This window comes from Pleurodeles waltl, chromosome 6, assembly GCF_031143425.1.
Source record: "Pleurodeles waltl isolate 20211129_DDA chromosome 6, aPleWal1.hap1.20221129, whole genome shotgun sequence".
Classification (NCBI taxonomy): Eukaryota; Metazoa; Chordata; class Amphibia; order Caudata; family Salamandridae; genus Pleurodeles; species Pleurodeles waltl.
In genome coordinates this window covers 1,717,136,138-1,717,157,281 of record NC_090445.1, presented here as the reverse complement: position 1 = coordinate 1,717,157,281, position 21,144 = coordinate 1,717,136,138, and positions in this window count along the sequence as shown.

The following is a 21,144-nucleotide window of genomic DNA, read 5'->3' as shown; positions in this document are numbered from 1 at the left end:
GAGAGACGCACACGCGCCCTCTTGGCCTCTGACTGCTGAAGAGAGAGTGGTGTTGTATTGTTTGGTTTTGTATCATTGTATCACAAGCCTTGATTGTGAAGGGCCGCTGGGGTGTGCGACCAGACTCTGGGATGAGAGCCACGCACGCGCCCTTTGGCCTCTGACTGCTGGAGAGAGAGAGGGTGGTGTTGTATTGTGGGGTTTTGTATCATTGTATCACAAGCCTTGATTGTGAAGAGGCGCTGGGGTGTGCACCAGACTCTGGGATGAGAGCCACGCACGCGCCCTTTGGCCTCTGACTGCTGGAGAGAGAGAGGGTGGTGTTGTATTGTGGGGTTTTGTATCATTGTATCACAGGCCTTGGTTGTGAAGGGGCGCTGGGGTGTGCACCAGACTCTGGGATGAGAGCCACGCACGCGCCCTTTGGCCTCTGACTGCTGGAGAGAGTGGTGTTGTATTGTGGGGTTTGTATCATTGTATCACAAGCCTTGGTTGTGAAGGGGCGCTGGGGTGTGCACCAGACTCTGGGATTAGAGCCGCACACGCGCCCTTTGGCCTCTGACTGCTGGAGAGAGAGAGAGAGTGGTGTTGTATTGTGGGGTTTTGTATCATTGTATCACAAGCCTTGATTGTGAAGGGGCGCTGGGGTGTGGGACCAAACTCTAGGATGAGAGCCGCACACGCGCCCTTTGGCCTCTGACTGCTGGAGAGAGACAGAGAGTGGTGTTGTATTGTGGGGTTTTGAATCATTGTATCACAAGCTTTGGTTGTGAAGGGGCGCTGGGGTGTGGGACCAGACTCTGGGATGAGAGCCACGCACGCACCCTTTGGCCTCTGACTGCTGGAGAGAGAGTGGTGTTGTATTTTGGGGTTTTGTATCATTGTATCACAAGCCTTGGTTGTGAAGGGGCGATAGGGTGTGCACCAGACTCTGGGATGAGAGCCGCACACGCGCCCTTTGACCTCTGGTGGAGAGAGAGAGTGGTGTTGTATTGTGGGGTTTTGTATTATTGTATCACAGGCCTTGGTTGTGAAGGGGCGCTGGGGTGTGCACCAGAATCTGGGATGAGAGCCGCACACGCGCCCTTTGGCCTCTGACTGCTGTAGAGAGAGAGAGACTGGTGTTGAATTGTGGGGTTTTGTATCATTGTATCATAGGCTTTGGTTGTGAAGGGGCACTGGTGTGTGCACCAGACTCTGGGATGAGAGCCACGCACGCGCCCTTTGGCCTCTGACTGCTGGAGAGAGAGAGGGTGGTGTTGTATTGTGGGGTTTTGTATCATTGTATCACAGGCCTTGGTTGTGAAGGGGCGCTGGGGTGTGCACCAGACTCTCGGATGAGAGCCGCACTTGCGCCCTTTGGACTCTGACTGCTGGAGAGAGGGAGAGTTGTGTTGTATTGTGGGGTTTTGTATCATTGTATCACAGGCCTTGGTTGTGAAGGGGCACTGGGGTGTGCACCAGACTCTGGGATGAGAGCCGCACACGCGCCCTTTGGCCTCTCACTGCTGGAGAGAGAGAGGGTGGTGTTGTATTGTGGGGTTTTGTATCATTGTATCACAAGCCTTGGTTGTGAAGGGCCGCTGGGGTGTGCACCAGTCTCTTGGATGAGAGCCGCACACGCACCCTTTGGCCTCTGACTGCTGGAGAGAGAGTGGTGTTGTATTGTGGGGTTTTGTATCATTGTATCACAGGCCTTGATTGTGAAGGGGCGCTGGGGTGTGCACCAGACTCTGGGATGAGGGCTGCACACGCGCCCTTTGTCCTCTCACTGCTGGAGAGAGAGAGGGTGGTGTTGTATTGTGGGTTTTGTATAATTGTATCACAGTCCTTGATTGTGAAGGGCCGCTGGGGTGTGCACCAGACTCTGGGATGAGAGCCACGCACGCGCCCTTTGGCCTCTGACTGCTGGAGAGAGAGAGAGAGTGGTGTTGTATTGTGGGGTTTGTATTATTGTATCACAAGCCTTGGTTGTGAAGGGGCGCTGGGGTGTGCACCAGACTCTGGGATGAGAGCCGCACGCGTCCTTTGGCCTCTGACTGCTGGAGAGAGAGGGAGTGGTGTATTGTGGGGTTTGTATCATTGTATCACAAGCCTTGGTTGTGAAGGGGTGCTGGGGTGTGCACCAGACTCTGGGATTGTATCACAAGCCTTGGTTGTGAAGGGGCGCTGGGGTGTGCACCAGACTCTGGGATGAGAGCCGCACGCGTCCTTTGGCCTCTGACTGCTGGAGAGAGAGGGAGAGTGGTGTTGTATTGTGGGGTTTGTATCATTGTTTCACAGGCCTTGAATGTGAAGGGGCGCTGGGGTGTGCGCCAGACTCTGGGATGAGAGCCGCACACCCGCCCTTTGGCCTCTGACTGCTGGAGAGAGAGAGTGGTGTTATATTGTGGGGTTTTGTATCATTGTATCACAGGCCTTGATTGTGAAGGGGCGCTGGGGTGTGTGCCAGACTCTGGGATGAGAGCCGCACACGCGCCCTTTGGCCTCTGACTGCTGGAGAGAGAGGGAGTGGTGTTGTATTGTGGAGTTTTGTATCATTGTATCACAGGCCTTGATTGTGAAGGGGCGGTGGGGTGTGCGCCAGACTCTGGGATGAGAGCCGCTCACGCGCCCTTTGGCCTCTCACTGCTGGAGAGAGACAGTGGTGTTGTATTGTGGGTTTTGTATCATTGTATCACAAGCCTTGGTTGTGAAGGGGCGCTGGGGTGTGCACCAGACTCTAGGATGAGAGCCGCACATGCGCCCTTTGGCCTCTCACTGCTGGAGAGAGAGAGTGGTGTTGTATTGTGGGTTTTGTATCATTGTATCACAAGCCTTGGTTGTGAAGGGGCGCAGGGGTGTGCACCAGACTCTAGGATGAGAGCCGCACACGCGCCCTTTGGCCTCTGACTGCTGGAGGGAGGGAGAGTGGTGTTGTATTGTGGGTTTTGTATCATTGTATCACAGGCCTTGGTTGTGAAGGGGCGCTGGGGTGTGGACAAAGACTCTGGGATGAGAGCCGCACACGCGCCGTTTGGCCTCTGACTGCTGGAGAGAGAGTGGTGTTGTATTGTGGGGTTTTGTATCATTGTATCTCAGGCCTTGGTTGTGAAGGGGCGCTGGGGTGTGGACCAGACTCTGGGATGAGAGCCGCACACGTGCCCTTTGGCCTCTCACTGCTGGAGAGAGGGAAAGTTGTGTTGTATTGTGGGGTTTGTATCATTGTATCACAAGCCTTGATTGTGAAGGGCCGCTGGGGTGTGCACCAGACTCTGGGATGAGAGCCGCGCACGCGCCCTTTGACCTCTGACTGCTGGAGAGAGAGAGAGTGGTGTTGTATTGTGGGGTTTTGTATCATTGTATCACAGGCCTTGGTTGTGAAGGGGCGCTGGGGTGTGCACCAGACTCTAGGATGAGAGCCACGCACGCGCCCTTTGGCCTCTGACTGCTGGAGAGAGGGAGAGGGGTGTTGTATTGTGGGGTTTGTATCATTGTATCACAAGCCTTGGTTGTGAAGGGGCGCTGGGGTGTGCACCAGACTCTGGGATGAGAGCCACGCACGCGCCCTTTGGCCTCTGACTGCTGGAGAGAGAGTGGTGTTGTATTGTGGGGTTTTATATCATTGTATCACAGGCCTTGGTTGTGAAGGGGCGCTGTGGTGTGGGACCAGACTCTGGGATGAGAGACGCACACGCGCCCTCTTGGCCTCTGACTGCTGAAGAGAGAGTGGTGTTGTATTGTTTGGTTTTGTATCATTGTATCACAAGCCTTAATTGTGAAGGGCCGCTGGGGTGTGCGACCAGACTCTGGGATGAGAGCCACGCACGCGCCCTTTGGCCTCTGACTGCTGGAGAGAGAGAGGGTGGTGTTGTATTGTGGGGTTTTGTATCATTGTATCACAAGCCTTGATTGTGAAGGGGCGCTGGGGTGTGCACCAGACTCTGGGATGAGAGCCACGCACGCGCCCTTTGGCCTCTGACTGCTGGAGAGAGAGAGGGTGGTGTTGTATTGTGGGGTTTTGTATCATTGTATCACAGGCCTTGGTTGTGAAGGGGCGCTGGGGTGTGCACCAGACTCTGGGATGAGAGCCACGCACGCGCCCTTTGGCCTCTGACTGCTGGAGAGAGTGGTGTTGTATTGTGGGGTTTGTATCATTGTATCACAAGCCTTGGTTGTGAAGGGGCGCTGGGGTGTGCACCAGACTCTGGGATTAGAGCCGCACACGCGCCCTTTGGCCTCTGACTGCTGGAGAGAGAGAGAGAGAGAGTGGTGTTGTATTGTGGGGTTTTGTATCATTGTATCACAAGCCTTGATTGTGAAGGGGCGCTGGGGTGTGGGACCAAACTCTAGGATGAGAGCCGCACACGCGCCCTTTGGCCTCTGACTGCTGGAGAGAGACAGAGAGTGGTGTTGTATTGTGGGGTTTTGTATCATTGTATCTCAAGCTTTGGTTGTGAAGGGGCGCTGGGGTGTGCACCAGACTCTGGGATGAGAGCCGCAAATGCGCCCTTTGGCCTCTGACTGCTGGAGAGAGAGAGAGTGGTGTTGTATTGTAGGGTTTGTATCATTGTATCACAAGCCTTGGTTGTGAAGGGGCGCTGGGGTGTGCACCAGTCTCTTGGATGAGAGCCACGCACGCGCCCTTTGGCCTTTGACTGCTGGAGACAGAGAGTGGTTTTGTATTGTGGGGTTTTGTATCATTGTATCACAAGCCTTGGTTGTGAAGGGGCGCTGGGGTGTGCACCAGACTCTGGGATGAGAGCCACGCACGCGCCCTTTGGCCTCTGACTGCTGGAGAGAGAGTGATGTTGTATTGTGGGGTTTTGTATCATTGTATCACAAGCCTTGGTTGTGAAGGGGCGCTGGGGTGTGCACCAGACTCTGGGATGAGAGACGCACAGGCACCCTTTGGCCTCTGACTGCTGGAGAGATAGAGGGTGGTGTTGTATTGTGGGGTTTTGTATCATTGTATCACAAGCCTTGGTTGTGAAGGGGCACTGGGGTGTGCACCAGACTCTGGGATGAGAGCCGCGCACGCGCCCTTTGACCTCTGACTGCTGGAGAGAGAGAGAGTGGTGTTGTATTGTGGGGTTTGTATCATTGTATCACAAGCCTTGATTGTGAAGGGGCGCTGGGGTGTGCACCAGACTCTGGGATGAGAGCCACGCACGCGTCCTTTGGCCTCTGACTGCTGGAGAGAGAGTGGTGTTGTATTGTGGGGTTTTGTATCATTGTATCACAAGCCTTGGTTGTGAAGGGGCGCTGGGGTGTGGGACCAGACTATGGGATGAGAGCCGCACACGCACCCTTTGGCCTCTGACTGCTGGAGAGAGAGAGGGTGGTGTTGTATTGTGGGGTTTGTATCATTGTATCACAGGCCTTGATTGTGAAGGGGCGCTGGGGTGTGCACCAGACTCTGGGATGAGAGCCGCACGCGCGCCCTTTGGCCTCTGACTGCTGGAGAAAGGGAGAGTGGTGTTGTATTGTGTGGTTTTGTATCATTGTATCACAGGCCTTGATTGTGAAGGGGCGCTGGGGTGTGCACCAGACTCTGGGATGAGAGCCACGCACGCGCCCTTTGGCCTCTGACTGCTGGAGAGAGAGTGGTGTTGTATTGTGGGGTTTTGTATCATTGTATCACAAGCCTTGGTTGTGAAGGGGCGCTAGGGAGTGCACCAGACTCTGGGATGAGAGCCGCACACGCGCCCTTTGGCCTCTGGTGGAGAGAGAGAGTGGTGTTGTATTGTGGGGTTTTGTATCATTGTATCACAGGCCTTGGTTGTGAAGGGGCGCTGGGGTGTGCACCAGAATCTGGGATGAGAGCCGCACACGCGCCCTTTGGCCTCTGACTGCTGGAGAGAGAGGGAGTGGTGTTGTATTGTGGAGTTTTGTATCATTGTATCACAGGCCTTGATTGTGAAGGAGCGTTGGGGTGTGCGCCAGACTCTGGGATGAGAGCCGCACACGCGCCCTTTGGCCTCTCACTGCTGGAGAGAGAGAGTGGTGTTGTATTGTGGGTTTTGTATCATTGTGTCACAAGCCTTGGTTGTGAAGGGGCGCTGGGGTTTGCACCAGACTCTAGGATGAGAGCCGCACACGCGCCCTTTGGCCTCTCACTGCTGGAGAGAGAGAGTGGTGTTGTATTGTGGGTTTTGTATCATTGTATCACAAGCCTTGGTTGTGAAGGGGCGCTGGGGTGTGCACCAGACTCTAGGATGAGAGCCGCACACGCGCCCTTTGGCCTCTGACTGCTGGAGGGAGGGAGAGTGGTGTTGTATTGTGGGGTTTTGTATCATTGTATCACAGGCCTTGGTTGTGAAGGGGCGCTGGGGTGTGGACAAAGACTCTGGGATGAGAGCCGCACATGCGCCGTTTGGCCACTGACTGCTGGAGAGAGAGTGGTGTTGTATTGTGGGGTTTTGTATCATTGTATCTCAGGCCTTGGTTGTGAAGGGGCGCTGGGGTGTGGACCAGACTCTGGGATGAGAGCCACGCACGCGCCCTTTGGCCTCTGACTGCTGGAGAGAGAGTGGTGTTGTATTGTGGGGTTTTGCATCATTGTATAACAGGCCTTGGTTGTGAAGGGGCGCTGGGGTGTGGGACCAGACTCTTGGATGAGAGCCGCACACGCGCCCTTTGGCCTCTCACTGCTGTAGAGAGGGAAAGTTGTGTTGTATTGTGGGATTTTGTATCATTGTATCACAAGCCTTGATTGTGAAGGGCCGCTGGCGTGTGCACCAGACTCTGGGATGAGAGCCGCGCACGCGCTCTTTGACCTCTGACTGCTGGAGAGAGAGAGAGTGGTGTTGTATTATGGGGTTTTGTATCATTGTATTACAGGCCTTGGTTGTGAAGGGGCGCTGGGGTGTGCACCAGACTCTAGGATGAGAGCCGCACACGCGCCCTTTGGCCTCTGACTGCTGGAGAGAGAGTAGTGTTGTATTGTGGGGTTTGTATCATTGTATCACAAGCCTTGGTTGTGAAGGGGCGCTGGGGTGTGCACCAGACTCTGGGATGAGAGCCGCACACGCGCCCTTTGGCCTCTGACTCCTGGAGAGAGAGTGGTGTTGTATTGTGGGGTTTTGTATCATTGTATCACAAGCCTTGATTGTGAAGGGCCGCTGGGGTGTGGGACCAGACTCTGGGATGAGAGCCACGCACGCGCCCTTTGGCCTCTGACTGCTGGAGAGAGGGAGAGTGGTGTATTGTGGGGTTTGTATCATTGTATCACAAGCCTTGGTTGTGAAGGGGTGCTGGGGTGTGCACCAGACTCTGGGATGAGAGCCACGCACGCGCCCTTTGGCCTCTGACTGCTGGAGAGAGAGTGGTGTTGTATTGTGGGGTTTTATATCATTGTATCACAGGCCTTGGTTGTGAAGGGGCGCTGGGGTGTGGGACCAGACTCTGGGATGAGAGCCGCACACGCGCCCTCTTGGCCTCTGACTGCTGAAGAAAGAGTGGTGTTGTATTGTTTGGTTTTGTATCATTGTATCACAAGCCTTGATTGTGAAGGACCGCTGGGGTGTGCGACCAGACTCTTGGATGAGAGCCACGCACACGCCCTTTGGCCTCTGACTGCTGGAGAGAGAGAGGGTGGTGTTGTATTGTGGGGTTTTGTATCATTGTGTCACAAGCCTTGATTGTGAAGGGGCGCTGGGGTGTGCACCAGACTCTGGGATGAGAGCCACGCACGCGCCCTTTGGCCTCTGACTGCTGGAGAGAGAGAGGGTGGTGTTGTATTGTGGGGTTTTGTATGATTGTATCTCAGGCCTTGGTTGTGAAGGGGCGCTGGGGTGTGGACCAGACTCTGGGATGAGAGCCACGCATGCGCCCTTTGGCCTCTGACTGCTGGAGAGAGAGTGGTGTTGTATTGTGGGGTTTTGCATCATTGTATAACAGGCCTTGGTTGTGAAGGGGCGCTGGGGTGTGGGACCAGACTCTTGGATGAGAGCCGCACACGCGCCCTTTGGCCTCTCACTGCTGGAGAGAGAGAGAGAGTGGTGTTGTATTGTGGGGTTTTGTATCATTGTATCACAAGCCTTGATTGTGAAGGGCCGCTGGGGTGTGCACCAGACTCTGGGATGAGAGCCGCGCACGCGCCCTTTGACCTCTGACTGCTGGAGAGAGACAGAGTGGTGTTGTATTGTGGGGTTTTGTATCATTGTATCACAGGCCTTGGTTGTGAAGGGGCGCTGGGGTGTGCACCAGACTCTAGGATGAGAGCCGCACACGCGCCCTTTGGCCTCTGACTGCTGGAGAGAGAGTAGTGTTGTATTGTGGGGTTTGTATCATTGTATCACAAGCCTTGGTTGTGAAGGGGCGCTGGGGTGTGCACCAGACTCTGGGATGAGAGCCGAACACGCGCCCTTTGGCCTCTGACTCCTGGAGAGAGAGTGGTGTTGTATTGTGGGGTTTTGCATCATTGTATCACAAGCCTTGATTGTGAAGGGCCGCTGGGGTGTGGGACCAGACTCTGGGATGAGAGCCACGCACGCGCCCTTTGGCCTCTGACTGCTGGAGAGAGGGAGAGTGGTGTTGTATTGTGGGGTTTGTATCATTGTATCACAAGCCTTGGTTGTGAAGGGGTGCTGGGGTGTGCACCAGTCTCTGGGATGAGATCCACGCACGCGCCCTTTGGCCTCTGACTGCTGGAGAGAGAGTGGTGTTGTATTGTGGGTTTTTATATCATTGTATCACAGGCCTTGGTTGTGAAGGGGCGCTGGGTGTGGGACCAGACTCTGGGATGAGAGCCGTACACGCGCCCTCTTGGCCTCTGACTGCTGAAGAGAGAGTGGTGTTGTATTGTGGGGTTTTGTATCATTGTATCACAAGCCTTGATTGTGAAGGGGCGCTGGGGTGTGCACCAGACTCTGGGATGAGAGCCACGCACGCGCCCTTTGGCCTCTGACTGCTGGAGAGAGAGAGGGTGGTGTTGTATTGTGGGGTTTTGTATCATTGTATCACAGGCCTTGGTTGTGAAGGGGCGCTGGGGTGTGCACCAGACTCTGGGATGAGAGCCACGCACGCGCCCTTTGGCCTCTGACTGCTGGAGAGAGTGGTGTTGTATTGTGGGGTTTGTATCATTGTATCACAAGCCTTGGTTGTGAAGGGGCGCTGGGGTGTGCACCAGACTCTGGGATGAGAGCCGCACACGCGCTCTTTGGCCTCTGGTGGAGAGAGTGAGTGGTGTTGTATTGTGGGGTTTTGTATCATTGTATCACAGGCCTTGGTTGTGAAGGGGCGCTGGGGTGTGCACCAGACTCTGGGATTAGAGCCGCACACGCGCCCATTGGCCTCTGACTGCTGGAGAGAGAGAGAGAGTGGTGTTGTATTGTGGGGGTTTGTATCATTGTATCACAAGCCTTGATTGTGAAGGGGTGCTGGGGTGTGGGACCAAACTCTAGGATGAGAGCCGCACACGCGCCCTTTGGCCTCTGACTGCTGGAGAGAGACAGAGAGGGGTGTTGTATTGTGGGGTTTTGTATCATTGTATCACAAGCCTTGGTTGTGAAGGGGCGCTGGGGTGTGTACCGGACTCTGGGATGAGAGCCGCAAATACGCCCTTTGGCCTCTGACTGCTGGAGAGAGAGAGAGTGGTGTTGTATTGTGGGGTTTGTATCATTGTATCACAAGCCTTGGTTGTGAAGGGGCGCTGGGGTGTGCACCAGTCTCTTGGATGAGAGCCACGCACGCGCCCTTTGGCCTTTGACTGCTGGAGACAGAGAGTGGTGTTGTGTTGTGGGGTTTTGTATCATTGTATCACAAGCCTTGGTTGTGAAGGGGCGCTGGGGTGTGCACCAGACTCTGGGATGAGAGCCACGCACGCGCCCCCTGGCCTCTGACTGCTGGAGAGAGAGTGATTTTGTATTGTGGGGTTTTGTATCATTGTATCACAAGCCTTGGTTGTGAAGGGGCGCTGGGGTGTGCACCAGACTCTGGGATGAGAGACGCACACGCGCCCTTTGGCCTCTGACTGCTGGAGAGAGAGGGAGTGGTGTTGTATTGTGGGGTTTTGTATCATTGTATCACAGGCCTTGATTGTGAAGGGGTGCTGGGGTGTGCACCAGACTCTGGGATGAGAGCCGCACACGCGCCCTTTGGCCTCTGACTGCTGGAGAGCGAGAGAGAGTGGTGTTGTATTGTGGGTTTTGTATCATTGTATCACAAGCCTTGGTTGTGAAGGGGCGCTGGGGTGTGCACCAGACTCTGGGATGAGAGCCGCACACGCGCCCTTTGGCCTCTGACTGTTGGAGAGAGAGAGGGTGGTGTTGTATTGTGGGGTTTTGTATCATTGTATCACAAGCCTTGGTTGTGAAGGGGCACTGGGGTGTGCACCAGACTCTGGGATGAGAGTCGCGCATGCGCCCTTTGACCTCTGACTGCTGGAGAGAGAGAGAGTGGTGTTGTATTGTGGGGTTTGTATCATTGTATCACAAGCCTTGATTGTGAAGGGGCGCTGGGGTGTGCACCAGACTCTGGGATGAGAGCCACGCACGCGCCCTTTGGCCTCTGACTGCTGGAGAGAGAGTGGTGTTGTATTGTGGGGTTTTGTATCATTGTATCACAAGCCTTGGTTGTGAAGGTGCGCTGGGGTGTGGGACCAGACTCTGGGATGAGAGCCGCACACGCGCCCTTTGGCCTCTGACTGCTGGAGAGAGAGTGGTGTTGTATTGTGGGGTTTTGTATCATTGTATCACAAGCCTTGATTGTGAAGGGGGTGCTGGGGTGTGCACCAGACTCTGGGATGAGAGCCGCACACGCGCCCTTTGGCCTCTGACTGCTGGAGAGAGAGAGGGTGGTGTTGTATTGTGGGGTTTGTATCATTGTATCACAGGCCTTGATTGTGAAGGGGCGCTGGGGTGTGCACCAGACTCTGGGATGAGAGCCGCACGCGCGCCCTTTGGCCTCTGACTGCTGGAGAGAGGGAGAGTGGTGTTGTATTGTGTGGTTTTGTATCATTGTATCACAGGCCTTGATTGTGAAGGGGCGCTGGGGTGTGCACCAGACTCTGGGATGAGAGCCACGCACGCGCCCTTTGGCCTCTGACTGCTGGAGAGAGAGTGGTGTTGTATTGTGGGGTTTTGTATCATTGTATCACAAGCCTTGGTTGTGAAGGGGCGCTAGGGAGTGCACCAGACTCTGGGATGAGAGCCGCACACGCGCCCTTTGGCCTCTGGTGGAGAGAGACAGTGGTGTTGTATTGTGGGGTTTTGTATCATTGTATCACAGGCCTTGGTTGTGAAGGGGCGCTGGGGTGTGCACCAGAATCTGGGATGAGAGCCGCACACGCGCCCTTTGGCCTCTGACTGCTGGAGAGAGAGGGAGAGTGATGTTGTATTGTGGGGTTTGTATCATTGTATCAGAAGCCTTGATTGTGAAGTGCCGCTGGGGTGTGGGACCAGACTCTTGGATGAGAGCCACGCACACGCCCTTTGGCCTCTGACTGCTGCAGAGAGAGAAAGAGTGGTGTTGTATTGTGGGGTTTTGTATCATTGTATCACAGGCCTTGATTGTGAAGGGGCGCTGGGGTGTGCGCCAGACTCTGGGATGACAGCCGCACAAGCGCCCTTTGGCCTCTGACTGCTGGGGAGAGAGGGAGTGGTGTTGTATTGTGGAGTTTTGTATCATTGTATCACAGGCCTTGATTGTGAAGGGGCGCTGGGGTGTGCGCCAGTCTCTGGGATGAGAGCCGCACACGCGCCCTTTGGCCTCTGGTGGAGAGAGAGAGTGGTGTTGTATTGTGGGGTTTTGTATCATTGTATCACAAGCCTTGGTTGTGAAAGGGTGCTGGGGTGTGCACCAGACTCTGGGGTGAGAGCCGCACACACGCCCTTTGGCCTCTGACTGCTGGAGAGAGAGAGGGTGGTGTTGTATTGTGGGTTTTGTATCATTGTATCACAAGCCTTGGTTGTGAAGGGGCGCTGGGGTGTGGGACCAGACTCTGGGATGAGAGCCGCACACGCGCCCTTTGGCCTCTGACTGCTGGAGGGAGGGAGAGTGGTGTTGTATTGTGGGGTTTTGTATAATTGTATCACAGGCCTTGGTTGTGAAGGGGCGCTGGGGTGTGGACCAGACTCTGGGATGAGAGCCGCACACGCGCCCTTTGGCCTCTGACTGCTGGAGAGAGAGTGGTGTTGTATTGTGGGGTTTTGTATCATTGTATCACAAGCCTTGGTGTGAAGGGGCGCTGGGGTGTGCACCAGACTCTGGGATGAGAGCCGCACACGCGCCCTTTGGCCTCTGACTGCTGGACAGAGAGACAGAGTGGTGTTGTATTGTGCGGTTTTGTATCATTTTATCCCAAGCCTTGATTGTGAAGGGGCGCTGGGGTGTGCACCAGACTCTGGGATGAGAGCCGCACACGCGGCCTTTGGCCTCTGACTGCTGGAGAGAGAGTGGTGTTGTATTGTGGGGTTTGTATCATTGTATCACAGGCCTTGATTGTGAAGTGGCGCTGGGGTGTGGACCAGACTCTCGGATGAGAGCCACACACGCGGCCTTTGGCCTCTGACTGCTGGAGAGAGAGAGGGTGGTGTTGTATTGTGGGTTTTGTATCATTGTATCACAGGCCTTGATTGTGAAGGTGCGCTGGGGTGTGGGACCAAACTCTGGGATGAGAGCCGCACACGCGCCCTTTGGCCTCTGACTGCTGGAGAGGGACAGAGAGTGGTGTTGTATTGTGGGGTTTTGTATCATTGTATCACAAGCCTTGGTTGTGAAGGGGCGCTGGGGTGTGCACCAGACTCTGGGATGAGAGCCGCACATGCGCCCTTTGGCCTCTGACTGCTGGAGAGAGAGAGAGAGAGGTGTTGTATTGTGGGGTTTGTATCATTGTATCACAAGCCTTGGTTGTGAAGGGGCGCTGGGGTGTGCACCAGTCTCTGGGATGAGAGCCACGCACGCGCCCTTTGGCCTCTGACTGCTGGAGACAGAGAGTGGTGTTGTATTGTGGGGTTTTGTATCATTGTATCACAAGCCTTGGTTGTGAAGGGGCGCTGGGGTGTGGGACCAGACTCTGGGATGAGAGCCGCACACGCGCCCTTTGGCCTCTGACTGCTGGAGAGAGAGCGGTGTTGTATTGTGGGGTTTTGTATGATTGTATCACAGGCCTTGATTGTGAAGGGGCGCTGAGGTGTGGACCAGATTCTGGTATGAGAGACGCACACGCGCCCTTTGGCCTCTGACTGCTGGAGAGAGAGAGGGTGGTGTTGTATTGTGGGGTTTTGTATCATTGTATCACAAGCCTTGGTTGTGAAGGGGCGCTGGGGTGTGCACCAGACTCTGGGATGAGAGCCATGCACGCGCCCTTTGGCCTCTGACTGCTGGAGAGAGAGGGAGTGGTGTTGTATTGTGGGGTTTTGTATCATTGTATCACAGGCCTTGATTGTGAATGGGCGCTGGGGTGTGCACCAGACTCTGGGATGAGAGCCGCACACGCGCCCTTTGGCCTCTGACTGCTGGAGAGCGAGAGAGAGTGGTGTTGTATTATGGGTTTTGTATCATTGTATCACAAGCCTTGGTTGTGAAGGGGCGCTGGGGTGTGCACCAGACTCTGGGATGAGAGCCGCGCACGCGCCCTTTGGCCTCTGACTGCTGGAGAGCGAGAGAGAGTGGTGTTGTATTGTGGGTTTTGTATCATTGTATCACAAGCCTTGGTTGTGAAGGGGCGCTGGGGTGTGCACCAGACTCTGGGATGAGAGCCGCACACGCGCCTTTTGGCCTCTGACTGCTGGAGAGAGAGAGGGTGGTGTTGTATTGTGGGGTTTTGTATCATTGTATCACAAGCCTTGGTTGTGAAGGGGCACTGGGGTGTTCACCAGACTCTGGGATGAGAGCCGCGCACGCGCCCTTTGACCTCTGACTGCTGGAGAGAGAGAGAGTGGTGTTGTATTGTGGGGTTTTGTATCATTGTATCACATGCCTTGGTTGTGAAGGGGCGCTGGGGTGTGCACCAGACTCTGGGATGAGAGCCGCACACGCGCCCTTTGGCCTCTGACTGCTGGAGAGAGAGTGGTGTTGTATTGTTTGGTTTTGTATCATTGTATCACAAGCCTTGATTGTGAAGGGCCGCTGGGGTGTGCGACCAGACTCTGGGATGAGAGCCACGCACGCACCCTTTGGCCTCTGACTGCTGGAGAGAGAGAGAGTGGTGTTGTATTGTGGGGTTTTGTATCATTGTTTCACAAGCCTTGATTGTGAAGGGGCGCTGGGGTGTGCACCAGACTTTGGGATGAGAGCCACGCACGCGCCCTTTGGCCTCTGACTGCTGGAGAGAGAGTAGTGTTGTATTGTGGGGTTTGTATCATTGTATCACAAGCCTTGGTTGTGAAGGGGCGCTGGGGTGTGCACCAGACTCTGGGATGAGAGCCGCACACGCGCCCTTTGGCCTCTGACTCCTGGAGAGAGAGTGGTGTTGTATTGTGGGGTTTTGTATCATTGTATCACAAGCCTTGATTGTGAAGGGCCGCTGGGGTGTGGGACCAGACTCTGGGATGAGAGCCACGCACGCGCCCTTTGGCCTCTGACTGCTGGAGAGAGGGAGAATGGTGTTGTATTGTGGGGTTTGTATCATTGTATCACAAGACTTGGTTGTGAAGGGGTACTGGGGTGTGCACCAGACTCTGGGATGAGAGCCACGCACGCGCCCTTTGGCCTCTGACTGCTGGAGAGAGAGTGGTGTTGTATTGTGGGGTTTTATATCATTGTATCACAGGCCTTGGTTGTGAAGGGGCGCTGGGGTGTGGGACCAGACTCTGGGATGAGAGCCGCACACGCGCCCTCTTGGCCTCTGACTGCTGAAGAGAGAGTGGTGTTGTATTGTTTGGTTTTGTATCATTGTATCACAAGCCTTGATTGTGAAGGGCCGCTGGGGTGTGCGACCAGACTCTGGGATGAGAGCCACGCACGCGCCCTTTGGCCTCTGACTGCTGGAGAGAGAGAGGGTGGTGCTGTATTGTGGGGTTTTGTATCATTGTATCACAAGCCTTGATTGTGAAGGGGCGCTGGGGTGTGCACCAGACTCTGGGATGAGAGCCACGCACGCGCCCTTTGGCCTCTGACTGCTGGAGAGAGAGAGGGTGGTGTTGTATTGTGGGGTTTTGTATCATTGTATCACAGGCCTTGGTTGTGAAGGGGCGCTGGGGTGTGCACCAGACTCTGGGATGAGAGCCACGCACGCGCCCTTTGGCCTCTGACTGCTGGAGAGAGTGGTGTTGTATTGTGGGGTTTGTATCATTGTATCACAAGCCTTGGTTGTGAAGGGGCGCTGGGGTGTGCACCAGACTCTGGAATGAGAGCCGCACACGCGCCCTTTGGCCTCTGGTGGAGAGAGAGAGTGGTGTTGTATTGTGGGGTTTTGTATCATTGTATCACAGGCCTTGGTTGTGAAGGGGCGATGGGGTGTGCCCCAGACTCTGGGATTAGAGCCGCACACGCGCCCTTTGGCCTCTGACTGCTGGAGAGAGAGAGAGAGTGGTGTTGTATTGTGGGGTTTTGTATCATTGTATCACAAGCCTTGATTGTGAAGGGGCGCTGGGGTGTGGGACCAGACTCTTGGATGAGAGCCGCACACGCGCCCTTTGGCCTCTCACTGCTGGAGAGAGGGAAAGTTGTGTTGTATTGTGGGATTTTGTATCATTGTATCACAGGCCTTGGTTGTGAAGGGGCGCTGGGGTGTGCACCAGACTCTAGGATGAGAGCCGCAAATGCGCCCTTTGGCCTCTGACTGCTGGAGAGAGAGAGAGTGGTGTTGTATTGTGGGGTTTGTATCATTGTATCACAAGCCTTGGTTGTGAAGGGGCGCTGGGGTGTGCACCAGTCTCTTGGTTGAGAGCCACGCACGCGCCCTTTGGCCTTTGACTGCTGGAGACAGAGAGTGGTGTTGTATTGTGGGGTTTTGTATCATTGTATCACAAGCCTTGGTTGTGAAGGGGCGCTGGGGTGTGCACCAGACTCTGGGATGAGAGCCACGCACGCGCCCTTTGGCCTCTGACTGCTGGAGAGAGAGTGATGTTGTATTGTGGGGTTTTGTATCATTGTATCACAAGCCTTGGTTGTGAAGGGGCGCTGGGGTGTGCACCAGACTCTGGGATGAGAGACGCACACGCGCCCTTTGGCCTCTGACTGCTGGAGAGAGAGGGAGTGGTGTTGTATTGTGGGGTTTTGTATCATTGTATCACAGGCCTTGATTGTGAAGGGGCGCTGGGGTGTGCACCAGACTCTGGGATGAGAGCCGCACACGCGCCCTTTGGCCTCTGACTGCTGGAGAGCGAGAGAGAGTGGTGTTGTATTGTGGGTTTTGTATCATTGTATCACAAGCCTTGGTTGTGAAGGGGCGCTGGGGTGTGCACCAGACTCTGGGATGAGAGCCGCACACGCGCCCTTTGGCCTCTGACTGCTGGAGAGAGAGAGGGTGGTGTTGTATTGTGGGGTTTTGTATCATTGTATCACAAGCCTTGGTTGTGAAGGGGCACTGGGGTGTGCACCAGACTCTGGGATGAGAGCCGCGCATGCGCCCTTTGACCTCTGACTGCTGGAGAGAGAGAGAGTGGTGTTGTATTGTGGGGTTTGTATCATTGTATCACAAGCCTTGATTGTGAAGGGGCGCTGGGGTGTGCACCAGACTCTGGGATGAGAGCCACGCACGCGCCCCTTGGCCTCTGACTGCTGGAGAGAGAGTGGTGTTGTATTGTGGGGTTTTGTATCATTGTATCACAAGCCTTGGTTGTGAAGGGGCGCTGGGGTGTGGGACCAAACTCTGGGATGAGAGCCGCACACGCGCCCTTTGGCCTCTGACTGCTGGAGAGAGAGGGGTGTTGTATTGTGGGGTTTTGTATCATTGTATCACAAGCCTTGATTGTGAAGGGGCGCTGGGGTGTGCACCAGATGCTGGGATGAGAGCCGCACACGCGCCCTTTGGCCTCTGACTGCTGGAGAGAGAGAGGGTGGTGTTGTATTGTGGGGTTTGTATCATTGTATCACAGGCCTTGATTGTGAAGGGGCGCTGGGGTGTGCACCAGACTCTGGGATGAGAGCCGCACGCGCGCCCTTTGGCCTCTGACTGCTGGAGAGAGGGAGAGTGGTGTTGTATTGTGTGGTTTTGTATCATTGTATCACAGGCCTTGATTGTGAAGGGGCGCTGGGGTGTGCACCAGACTCTGGGATGAGAGCCACGCACGCGCCCTTTGGCCTCTGACTGCTGGAGAGAGAGTGGTGTTGTATTGTGGGGTTTTGTATCATTGTATCACAAGCCTTGGTTGTGAAGGGGCGCTAGGGAGTGCACCAGACTCTGGGATGAGAGCCGCACATGCGCCGTTTGGCCTCTGGTGGAGAGAGAGAGTGGTGTTGTATTGTGGGGTTTTGTATCATTGTATCACAGGCCTTGGTTGTGAAGTGGCGCTGGGGTGTGCACCAGAATCTGGGATGAGAGCCGCACACGCGCCCTTTGGCCTCTGACTGCTGGAGAGAGAGGGAGAGTGATGTTGTATTGTGGGGTTTGTATCATTGTATCACAAGCCTTGATTGTGAAGGGCCGCTGGGGTGTGGGACCAGACTCTGGGATGAGAGCCACGCACACGCCCTTTGGCCTCTGACTGCTGCAGAGAGAGAAAGAGTGGTGTTGTATTGTGGGGTTTTGTATCATTGTATCACAGGCCTTGATTGTGAAGGGGCGCTGGGGTGTGCGCCAGACTCTGGGATGAGAGCCGCACACGCGCCCTTTGGCCTCTGACTGCTGGAGAGAGAGGGAGTGGTGTTGTATTGTGGAGTTTTGTATCATTGTATCACAGCCCTTGATTGTGAAGGGGCGCTGGGGTGTGCGCCAGTCTCTGGGATGAGAGCCGCACACGCGCCCTTTGGCCTCTGGTGGAGAGAGAGAGTGGTGTTGTATTGTGGGGTTTTGTATCATTGTATCACAAGCCTTGGTTGTGAAGGGGCGCTGGGGTGTGCACCAGACTCTGGGATGAGAGCCGCACACGCGCCCTTTGGCCTCTGACTGCTGGAGAGAGAGAGGGTGGTGTTGTATTGTGGGGTTTTGTATCATTGTATCACAAGCCTTGGTTGTGAAGGGGCACTGGGGTGTGCACCAGACTCTGGGATGAGAGCCGCGCATGCGCCCTTTGACCTCTGACTGCTGGAGAGAGAGAGAGTGGTGTTGTATTGTGGGGTTTGTATCATTGTATCACAAGCCTTGATTGTGAAGGGGCGCTGGGGTGTGCACCAGACTCTGGGATGAGAGCCACGCACGCGCCCCTTGGCCTCTGACTGCTGGAGAGAGAGTGGTGTTGTATTGTGGGGTTTTGTATCATTGTATCACAAGCCTTGGTTGTGAAGGGGCGCTGGGGTGTGGGACCAAACTCTGGGATGAGAGCCGCACACGCGCCCTTTGGCCTCTGACTGCTGGAGAGAGAGGGGTGTTGTATTGTGGGGTTTTGTATCATTGTATCACAAGCCTTGATTGTGAAGGGGCGCTGGGGTGTGCACCAGACTCTGGGATGAGAGCCGCACACGCGCCCTTTGGCCTCTGACTGCTGGAGAGAGAGAGGGTGGTGTTGTATTGTGGGGTTTGTATCATTGTATCACAGGCCTTGATTGTGAAGGGGCGCTGGGGTGTGCACCAGACTCTGGGATGAGAGCCGCACGCGCGCCCTTTGGCCTCTGACTGCTGGAGAGAGGGAGAGTGGAGTTGTATTGTGTGGTTTTGTATCATTGTATCACAGGCCTTGATAATGAAGGGGCGCTGGGGTGTGCACCAGACTCTGGGATGAGAGCCACGCACGCGCCCTTTGGCCTCTGACTGCTGGAGAGAGAGTGGGGTTGTATTGTGGGGTTTTGTATCATTGTATCACAAGCCTTGGTTGTGAAGGGGCGCTAGGGAGTGCACCAGACTCTGGGATGAGAGCTGCACACGCGCCGTTTGGCCTCTGGTGGAGAGAGAGAGTGGTGTTGTATTGTGGGGTTTTGTATCATTGTATCACAGGCCTTGGTTGTGAAGGGGCGCTGGGGTGTGCACCAGAATCTGGGATGAGAGCCGCACACGCGCCCTTTGGCCTCTGACTGCTGGAGAGAGAGGGAGAGTGATGTTGTATTGTGGGGTTTGTATCATTGTATCACAAGCCTTGATTGTGAAGGGCAGCTGGGGTGTGGGACCAGACTCTGGGATGAGAGCCACGCACACGCCCTTTGGCCTCTGACTGCTGCAGAGAGAGAAAGAGTGGTGTTGTATTGTGGGGTTTTGTATCATTGTATCACAGGCCTTGATTGTGAAGGGGCGCTGGGGTGTGCGCCAGACTCTGGGATGAGAGCCGCACACGCGCCCTTTGGCCTCTGACTGCTCGAGAGAGAGGGAGTGGTGTTGTATTGTGGAGTTTTGTATCATTGTATCACAGCCCTTGATTGTGAAGGGGCGCTGGGGTGTGCGCCAGTCTCTGGGATGAGAGCCGCACACGCGCCCTTTGGCCTCTGGTGGAGAGAGAGAGTGGTGTTGTATTGTGGGGTTTTGTATCATTGTATCACAAGCCTTGGTTGTGAAGGGGTGCTGGGGTGTGCACCAGACTCTGGGGTGAGAGCCGCACACACGCCCTTTGGCCTCTGACTGCTGGAGAGAGAGAGGGTGGTGTTGTATTGTGGGTTTTGTATCATTGTATCACAAGCCTTGGTTGTGAAGGGGCGCTGGGCTGTGGAACCAGACTCTGGGATGAGAGCCGCACACGCGCCCTTTGGCCTCTGACTGCTGGAGGGAGGAAGAGTGGTGTTGTATTGTGGGGTTTTGTATAATTGTATCACAGGCCTTGGTTGTGAAGGGGCGCTGGGGTGTGGACCAGACTCTGGGATGAGAGCCGCACACGCGCCCTTTGGCCTCTGACTGCTGGAGAGAGAGTGGTGTTGTATTGTGGGGTTTTGTATCATTGTATCACAAGCCTTGGTTGTGAAGGGGCGCTGGGGTGTGCACCAGACTCTGGGATGAGAGCCGCACACGCGCCCTTTGGCCTCTGACTGCTGGACAGAGAGACAGAGTGGTGTTGTATTGTGAGGTTTTGTATCATTTTATCCCAAGCCTTGATTGTGAAGGGGCGCTGGGGTGTGGATCAGACTCTGGGATGAGAGCCGCACATGCGGCTGTTGGCCTCTGACTGCTGGAGAGAGAGTGGTGTTGTATTGTGTGGTTTGTATCATTGTATCACAGGCCTTGATTGTGAAGTGGCGCTGGGGTGTGGACCAGACTCTCGGATGAGAGCCACACACGCGCCCTTTGGCCTCTGACTGCTGGAGAGAGAGAGGGTGGTGTTGTAATGTGGGGTTTTGTATCATTGTATCACAAGCCTTGGTTGTGAAGAGGCGCTGGGGTGTGCACCAGACTCTTGGATGAGAGCCGCACATGCGCCCTTTGGCCTCTGACTGCTGGAGAGAGAGAGAGAGAGGTGTTGTATTGTAGGGTTTGTATCATTGTATCACAAGCCTAGGTTGTGAAGGGGCGCTGGGGTGTGCACCAGTCTCTGGGATGAGAGCCACGCACGCGCCCTTTGGCCTCTGACTGCTGGAGACAGAGAGTGCTGTTGTATTGTGGGGTTTTGTATCATTGTATCACAAGCCTTGGTTGTGAAGGGGCGCTGGGGTGTGGGACCAGACTCTGGGATGAGAGCCGCACACGCGCCCTTTGGCCTCTGACTGCTGGAGAGAGAGTGGTGTTGTATTGTGGGGTTTTGTATGATTGTATCACAGGCCTTGATTGTGAAGGGGCGCTGAGTTGTGGACCAGATTCTGGGATGAGAGCCGCACACGCGCCCTTTGGCCTCTGACTGCTGGAGAGAGAGAGGGTGGTGTTGTATTGTGGGGTTTTGTATCATTGTATCACAAGCCTTGGTTGTGAAGGGGCGCTGGGGTGTGCACCAGACTCTGGGATGAGAGCCATGCACGCGCCCTTTGGCCTCTGACTGCTGGAGAGAGAGGGAGTGGTGTTGTATTGTGGGGTTTTGTATCATTGTATCACAGGCCTTGATTGTGAATGGGCGCTGGGGTGTGCACCAGACTCTGGGATGAGAGCCGCACACGCGCCCTTTGGCCTCTGACTGCTGGAGAGCGAGAGAGAGTGGTGTTTTATTGTGGGTTTTGTATCATTGTATCACAAGCCTTGGTTGTGAAGGGGCGCTGGGGTGTGCACCAGAC